Raw genomic sequence first — 7,535 nt, 5'->3', positions numbered from 1 at the left:
ATTTTCCCTTTTCCCAGCACCAGCTCCGGGCTGCCATGGAGCTGCTGCTGCTGCTGTTCTTTTTCTTCCCAATCCCATCCGTTTTGGAAGGAAAAAAGTCTCATTCCTGTGCTGAATCCTCTTAGGAAGCCGATGCCTATTTATTGTCTTTCCAAACTGGCACATTCCCAGGAACGCTGCCGGGAACGAGCTGTCCTCGACCTCCCGCTCCTCGTGCCGGTGTTATCCCGGCTTTGGGGCCCAGTTTAGGGGTCCTCGGTCCCAGTTTAGGGTGGTCTCTCCCAGCTGGGTCTCCCCGAGGCCGCTCCGGCACTGCTCCATCTCTTCCAGCAGGGCTGGGAAGGGGCCGAGGGCCCGGCAGTGGCTGCGGGGGCTCCTGTCCCACTCCAGCCAGGGATGGGCACTCCGGGCATCTGTTCCCTGCTCCAGGGTGGCCGGTGGCAGCTGCCAGCTGTCCCCACGGGCCCTCGGCGCTCCTGTGGAAGGTGGTTCTGCCATTCCCTTCTCCCAGCCCCAACCACTCGGGGGAGGGACCTGTTATTCCACTCCCAGTGGCTTTTCCTAACTGGTCCCAGCATGAGCCTTTCAATCCCTGCCAGGGTCAGGGGGGCACAGGGGGCCTGGGGGGGCCCAGCCTGGCCAGGTCCTGGGGGGCTGTGGGGCCACTCCTGGCTTCCAGCACCTCTCATTCTTTTATTTCCCTCCCATTTTTTAAAATTTTATTTTAAATGTTACCTTTTTTCCAACGCTCTGCACAAAGAAGACAAAAGGATTCACAGAGTTAGGTGGGATTTGTGCATTTGGAAGGATTGAAGCCGGTGCAGTTACAGACATGGGGGCGAGGGCAGCTCCCCCCTCCTTCCCCCCATCCTGGCTCTGGGTTCGATCCCAAACTCTCCCGCTGTAGCAGTTCCCAGCAGAGAAGCCTCTGGTCAGATCTAACTGTACCTCTCCCGAGTTTCCTTTGGAGACCGAGCGCGCCTTTTTTCGGTTGTACCTTTGTCTCTGTACAGATATTTTGTAATATATTAAAATTTTTTTCTTTTCAGTTTATAAAAATGGAGAAGTGGAGATTGGAAAAATTAAATATTTCCTGTTACTGTATCTTGGTTGCCTTTTGCTCTGTTGCTTCCCCGTAGCCTTTGGAATCACATGGTAACTTGTGTTTTCCTTGGAAAGCCTTTTATTCCCTCCTGGTGAGAGGGCTGGGATTTGGCATTGCCAGCCTCTGCAAGCCCCAAATTCCACTCTCTAATTAAGCTCCAAGCCATCATTAGCCATGGGTTTCCCCCACTTGGAGGGGTGTTGGTGGGAGATGCCTGAGCTGGAGCAGGGGCTGGTTTGGTTAAGGTGGGAGTAGGAAACCCAGAGCTGACAGGAAGGTGGGAGAGGGGATGGTGCTGCAGGAATGAGAAAGGGAAGGATTGAGGTTGAGGTTTGGCTCCAAACCTGCTCCTGGCAGCCCTTTGGGCCTTGGAGAGGACCCCAGGGTGCCTGGAGGGGATGGATTGTGCTCCAGCCCTGAGCCATGAGGGCAGGGGATGGGAGCTGTGCCTTCGTTGTCCATCCATCCCTCCATCGTTCCATCCATCTCCTTCCTCCACAGAAACCCCTCCATGCCATTTCTCTGTGCTGCTCCCAACCCCATCCTGGCCCCTGAAGGACTCGGGAGGGTTTGTCCCAGCCCCGTGGGCCGGGCAAGAATTTGGGCTGGTGGGAGCCGTGTGGGCCTGAGCTGTCTGCTCCCGGCACCGCCTCCTTCCTGCTCGGCTGAGGCTCGGACAGACCCTCCCTGAGCTCCGGGGGAGCTGGAGGGGCTGTGGGCGCTGAGGGTCCCCAGGCCGTGTCCGTGCCTCAACCCCAGCAGCGCCCGGCCGCCGTCTCCCGTTCCAGCCCCGGCTTTCTCGCTCTCCTTTCGCCTGGTTCCGATCCCGGCGCTGACACGTCTTAAAATATATCCCTGTGCAGATGGTGGGGGGGTGGCGGCGGCGCCGGGCGCTTCCCGATGCCGAGGAAAGCAGGAGCGAGCCCCCAGCGCCCACCCGGCCTCCCCTGATTTATGGATGGGGCAGCTGGGCCCCGTGCACTCGGCTGGATCCCTAATCCAGCCTCCTGGTCCCTGCCCGCGGCTCCGCCGGGCTCCGGGGCCTCACCCGGCGCGGCAGAAGGGACGCGATGCCACCCCGAGCTTCCTCACATCCCACCTTCCCTTCCCGCTGCCGGCAGACAAAGCCCCACGTGGCCCCGGCTCCTGCGGCATCCCGATCCAAAGGTGACCAGGCCGTTTTATCCCATTTAATTTATTTTGGCATTGAACTTCCTCGGCAGCAGCTGCCGTGCCAAATGGCCGGGGGCTGCGCGGAGCCGGCGCTGTAAATCTCCGCCGTTCGGCTCTTCCCGCTTGGATTATGCTCGTTGAAGCCGCGGCTGCTCCATCCCGACATTCCTGGCTGCTCCATCCCTCCGTTCCCGTCTCCATCACCTCGAAATGTGGGATCTGGCACAGCTCTCCTTCTTCCTCATCCCCGCAACGCTCTTACGGCGTCGGGGTTGCGGTGGTGGCACCGGCTGGCATCGGCTTCCGGAGTATCCCGGTGCTCCCCAGGCACGGCCCTTGGAGCCCAGCGCCTGCTCCGGGAACGGGGATGGAGATGGAATGCGGAGGAGGAGGAGGAGGAAGGGGCCTTCCCATGGAGCAGATCACCGCGGGACACGCGGATTCCACGGGATCCCGCCGGAATTTCCACCTGGAGCAGGCGTCGCACCTCCCGGGTGGATGTCCCGGCGCACAGGCGTGTCACAGGGTGTGCACACACCTGGGCTGGCACACGCGTGTTCACGCGTGGCCGGGGGGGGGGTGACTGTCACCAGGTGTCGCTCTCGGCACGGCCACCACCTCCCACCGCGTCCCCGTCCTCCTCCTCCTCCTCCTCCTCTCCGGCTATATTTGTCCTTCCAGCTGCTCCGACTGTCGGCATTAAAGGTTTTTCATCCAATTTAGACGTTTCCTTCCAAAAATCCGTTCACACCTTTCCCTGGCATTTGGAAGGGGGGAAGAAGAAAAGGATTGAGAAGGATAAAACCACCCAAAAAAACCCCATGGAGGTGTTGGAGGCTGCGGATGGGGGATGGAGGAGGTGTTTGGGTTGGGTTTTGGGGGGAAGGATGGGGGTGTGAGCCCCCCAGTATTATCCATCCCATGGCATCCCGAATTTTCCACCCCATGGGATCAAGATGCCGCATTTTGAGGGCACGCGTGGGTTTTTGGGTGCCGGCACAGGCGGTTTGGCGGGCCTGGATGGAGTGAGGATTCCTTGGGCAGGGTCTGGGGGGGATGGCAGGGGGGTGGCACAGTCCCTGTGCCATGGGGCCACCTGGCCCCGTCCCCTCGCACCGGCAGCTTGATTAAAACAGCGGCGCGGGCGGTGGCACAGCTGGTGCCTCCTGCCAGCACCCGGAGCGGGAAGCGCCCGCCATTAGCGGCTCCAATTAACGGGAACGCGGAGCCGCCGCGGCCCGGGGGTTCCCCAGCCCCGAGTGCCCCCCGGTGCCACCTCCCAGGGACGCTGCAGCCGGGCTGGCATCGCCCGCCCCGTGTCCCAGTCCCCGCGCCGAGGCGGTGGCGCTGCCAGCTCTCCCGTGCCATCCCGCCGAGCCCGGGCTGAGCACGCCTCGATTTTGGGGACATTTCCCTCGCGGCCGCCGTGCCCGCTGCCACCACGTCCCACCTGACGAGCCCGGCCTGTGGGACTGGGACAGGCGGGGTGACCCCACCCCAGCACCCCAGCGACCGCGGCGGGCACCCGGATGGGGACAGGGCCCTGCCGTGCCCGCGGTGGCAGCGGGGACAGGACCTGGCACCGCACCCGGGGCGGGCACATCGCCCTCCCCGCTGCCACGGGCGCAGCTGAGCCAAGGCGCGGGGGGGCTGTGCCTGCACGCTTTCACCTGCCATTTAATTGGATGTATTTTTAATTAATGGCGCCTCTGGGACCAACATGAGACAACATGATCTCTGAATAGGGGCAGGGGAGGAATTGGGGCCGCGGGAGGATTGGGCCGCCGGGTGCCCTTACGCGCCAAACGCTGCCATCAATCACCCCCTACTTTTCGGCTCTGGACTTTTGGCTGGGGCTCAAGGCGGGCGCCGGGGCCACCCCCCGCTGCCGCCTGGCACTCGTGTGACGAGCGGCACGTCCTCAGCCGCGGATGGTGATGGTGGTGGCGGAGGCAGAGCCGCTCGCCGCCGCTTTTGCCAGCAAATCCTGCCCCAAATCTGCTCTTGGGGGCATCCGTGGGTCACGAAGGGCACTTGGAGGGCTCCCAACCTCTCTGCCCCCCCCCCTACCACGGGGGCTCTCGGTGTTCCCATGCCCCCATCGTTGTTTTGTCCCTCCCGCCTGGCTCTGGGGAGGGGACACAGCTGGGTCTGGCGTGTTCCCCCCGCCTTCTGGCACGGCCCTGGGGGGGGCCCGACCGGGCGGTGGTGCCGGGGCAGCTGCCCACCCCCGCGAGGGCCGGGGGGGCTCGCCCGTGGCAGGTGCTGCGGCGCAATGTAGGGCAGCATTAATATTTAGTGGCACTGGGGGGGTGGCACAGCTGCCTCCTGTGCTGGAATGCAGGCGGCAGCCAGCGGGGACAGCGGCCACCACTGCCACCACACCCCCTTGGCCACCACGGCCACCAAACCCCCTTGGCCACCACGGCCCCCGTTGCCCCACGCACCCCCAGCCTGCCCAGAGAAACGGGGAGCACATCACAGGGGAGCACAGCTCTTGGCACGTGGGAGGTGGAAATGTGGTGGCCAAACTCCAGGCCCTTGAAGCCACCAGCAACGTGTGGGGGTATGGGGAGATGCTGGGGGTCCCAGCCTGGCTGTGCCGTGGCCCTGGGCCAGGTCCCCAGTGCTGGGGCAACTGTGGTGTCAGGGTGATGACGGCACACGGTGGCCTTGGCGTTTTCCAGGGGAGTGTGGTGTCACCAGATCCTGGCCCCATGCCCTGTGACACCGGGGACAGCGGCCATGGCTGGAGGGGTTGGACCCTTCTTGTCTGGCATCCCCAGATGCTCTGCTGGGAGCAGACGGGGGCCTGTGCCACCGGCCTTGATCCCTGGTGAGTGGTGGTGGGGTGTGAGACCCTCACCATGGCCAGACCCTCACCACGGCCAGACCTTCACCATGGCCAGACCTTCACCACAGCCAGACCCTCACCACAGCCAGATCTTTGCCACGCCAGAGCCCTCAGCATGGCTGGGCCATCACCACCGCCAGACCCTCACCGTGACCAGGCCATCACCCTGACCAGACCCTTGCCACAGCTGAACCCTCACCATGGCCGAACTCTCCTCACGGCCACATCCTCACCAGTCAAACCCTCACCACGACCGGACCCTCACCACAGCCAGGCCCTCACCACGGCCAGCCCCTGCCCATGCCCGGCCCCGCCCCGGCCGGACCCTCGCGGTGCCCGGGCGGTGCGGGCGCGGTGCGGGCGAGGTGCGGGCGGTTGATTAGCGTGATTCCGGCATTGTGATGCAGAGGCGGTCGGGGCACCAGCTGCTCCTGCCCGGGTGTTTATTGTTACCTAGAGACGCCCCTGGCTCCCGCCCAGCTCCCCCCAGCCCCGCACGATGCAAAATTTATAGCGCGGCGGGTCCCGCGTTAACTCTCTGCCTCCCGGGCGGGGGGCGGCGGGGGAGGCTGCGGGAGCCCACCGGGATGGGCACGGGCGGGGGGCAGTGGCTGGAATGGGACAGGCGACGCCACGACGGGCGGTGCCACATCGGGTGATGCCAGGCTGCACCGTGCCGTATCACGTCATGCCGCCGTGCCGTGCCGTGCAGTGCCGTGCCTCCGGAGCCCCAGGCCTGCAGCACAGCATTCCCTGCGGAGCCCGTATCCATGGCACGGCTAATCCTCCGGCCGGGCAGGGAGCCAGCCCGTCCCCGGTGCCCGCCGGCTGCCAGCCCGGCTGCTGGAGAGGACACGGCCCCGGCCGTCCCCTGCCCCGGCCGGGAGGTGCCAGCCCAGCGCTGGGGGTCCCTGGGGGCTCAGCGCTAGCCTGGCCACTCCAGCCCTGCTGAAACCGCCGGTCAGGGGCACGAGAGGGTCCCCACATGTCCCAGAATGTCACCGGCTGAGCAGAGGGGACACCTGTCCTCCTCCTTTCCGCTGCCATGGCGTGGCACAGCACGGCACAGCCTGGCAGGGAATGGCTCAGCACGGCTCCGTGCTGCATGGGATGGCACAGCCCGGAACGGCACCGCGCAGGAGGTGCCATCTGCCCCAGCGTGACCCTGACCGCGGCCACTCCCTCCATGTCCCCGGCCAGCCCTGGTGACACCGGTGTCCCCGTCACCTGCCCCCAACCCCAGTCAAGCATCGCCACACCGGGGGCCACCGGGAGCCGGGACCCCGCCGTGTCCCCCCGCCGTGTCCCCCCGCCACAGCTCCCGCTCCCCCCCCTCCGCTCCCTCCACCTCTCAGCAAGTTTTTTATGTGATTACAGGCACTGCATGGTAATTAGTGCTAAACTCATTTGCACAACTACAGTTAATTGGCTACAACAATTAATTAATGTGTTGGAAATTTGGCACTGGAAAAAAAAAAAAGAGAGAAAAGAAAAAAAAGTTTGTCATCAGAGGGGAAGAAGGGGGGAGGTGGGGGGGCTGCACCCACCTGCACCCACCTGCAGCCCTGGTTCTTCCCCAAAGTTTCCCCCAGAGCTGCAGTTCCTGCCCTGCTCTGCGCTTCGTTTTCTTTTCTTTCATTCTTTTTCATCTTTTCCCCTTGTTTTTTTGTTCCTTTTTTATTCCCCCCCCTTTTTTCCTGTTTTCCTGCTTTCTTTCACCCCTTTTCCCTTTTTTTTTTTTTTTTTTTTTGCAACTTAAGCAAACTCATTTCCCTGATAAAATACAGCATGACTAATGACTGAAGCATGTAAAAATCATTGGGAAAATGTCCTTGGAAGACGAATGCATTTTCAGCAGAATAATTAACTTAATTAACAAATTCACATGCATATTCATCAGGCTATTAATGTCTTCTCAGCTCAGCTTGACGAACATTGCGGTAATAACCATCTCATTTGCATATTGCATTCTACTGCTATCCAAAAAAAAAAAAAAAAGGAAAAAAAAAAGGAAAAAGAAAAAAATAGGGAAAGAGGTGGATGCACACGCGTGTGCTCCGCGCGGCGCTCCCGGGGGACGGGTGGTGGGTGGGGTGTGTGTCCCGGGGAGGGTCCGGGCCTCGTGTGCCGGGGTCCGCGTGCCGGCGTGGAGCGCAGCGGCGGGAGGCGCGAGGCCACGGCGCCGTGCCGGTACCCGCCGCTCCCGGCCCCGGCATCTGCGGCAGGCGGCGCGGAGCGGGCGCGGAGGGGGAGAAGGACCCGTAGCAGCTGTCGGCCTAATTCGGCAAACGTGCTGCTCGTGGGCGGCTTAGAAAAACAGATTAGGCGCCTGCGACAGGCACTGATTCCTGACATACGCTCGGGGTCTGCGTCTTCATCGGTGGAGAGTGGAGGAGGGAGGGT

General features: G+C 62.8%; 1 long non-coding RNA gene across 1 annotated transcript in view; it reads right to left on the bottom strand.

The window, feature by feature from the left end:
* Positions 1 to 2,284: 2,284 nt before the first annotated feature.
* The window catches only part of LOC121664593, a 21,680-nt gene continuing 16,429 nt past the window's right edge, over positions 2,285 to 7,535 (bottom strand). The window contains exon 2 of the long non-coding RNA XR_006016041.1: positions 2,285 to 3,035. This is a non-coding gene — a long non-coding RNA (uncharacterized LOC121664593). The remainder of the gene's footprint in view (positions 3,036 to 7,535) is intronic.

The sequence above is a fragment of the Corvus kubaryi genome, unplaced genomic scaffold (genome assembly GCF_017639235.1).
Source record: "Corvus kubaryi isolate FWS band 111438036 unplaced genomic scaffold, C.kubaryi_AGA036_p1.0 37301, whole genome shotgun sequence".
Lineage (NCBI taxonomy): Eukaryota > Metazoa > Chordata > Aves > Passeriformes > Corvidae > Corvus > Corvus kubaryi.
This window is presented reverse-complemented; position numbering and strand designations above follow the sequence as displayed.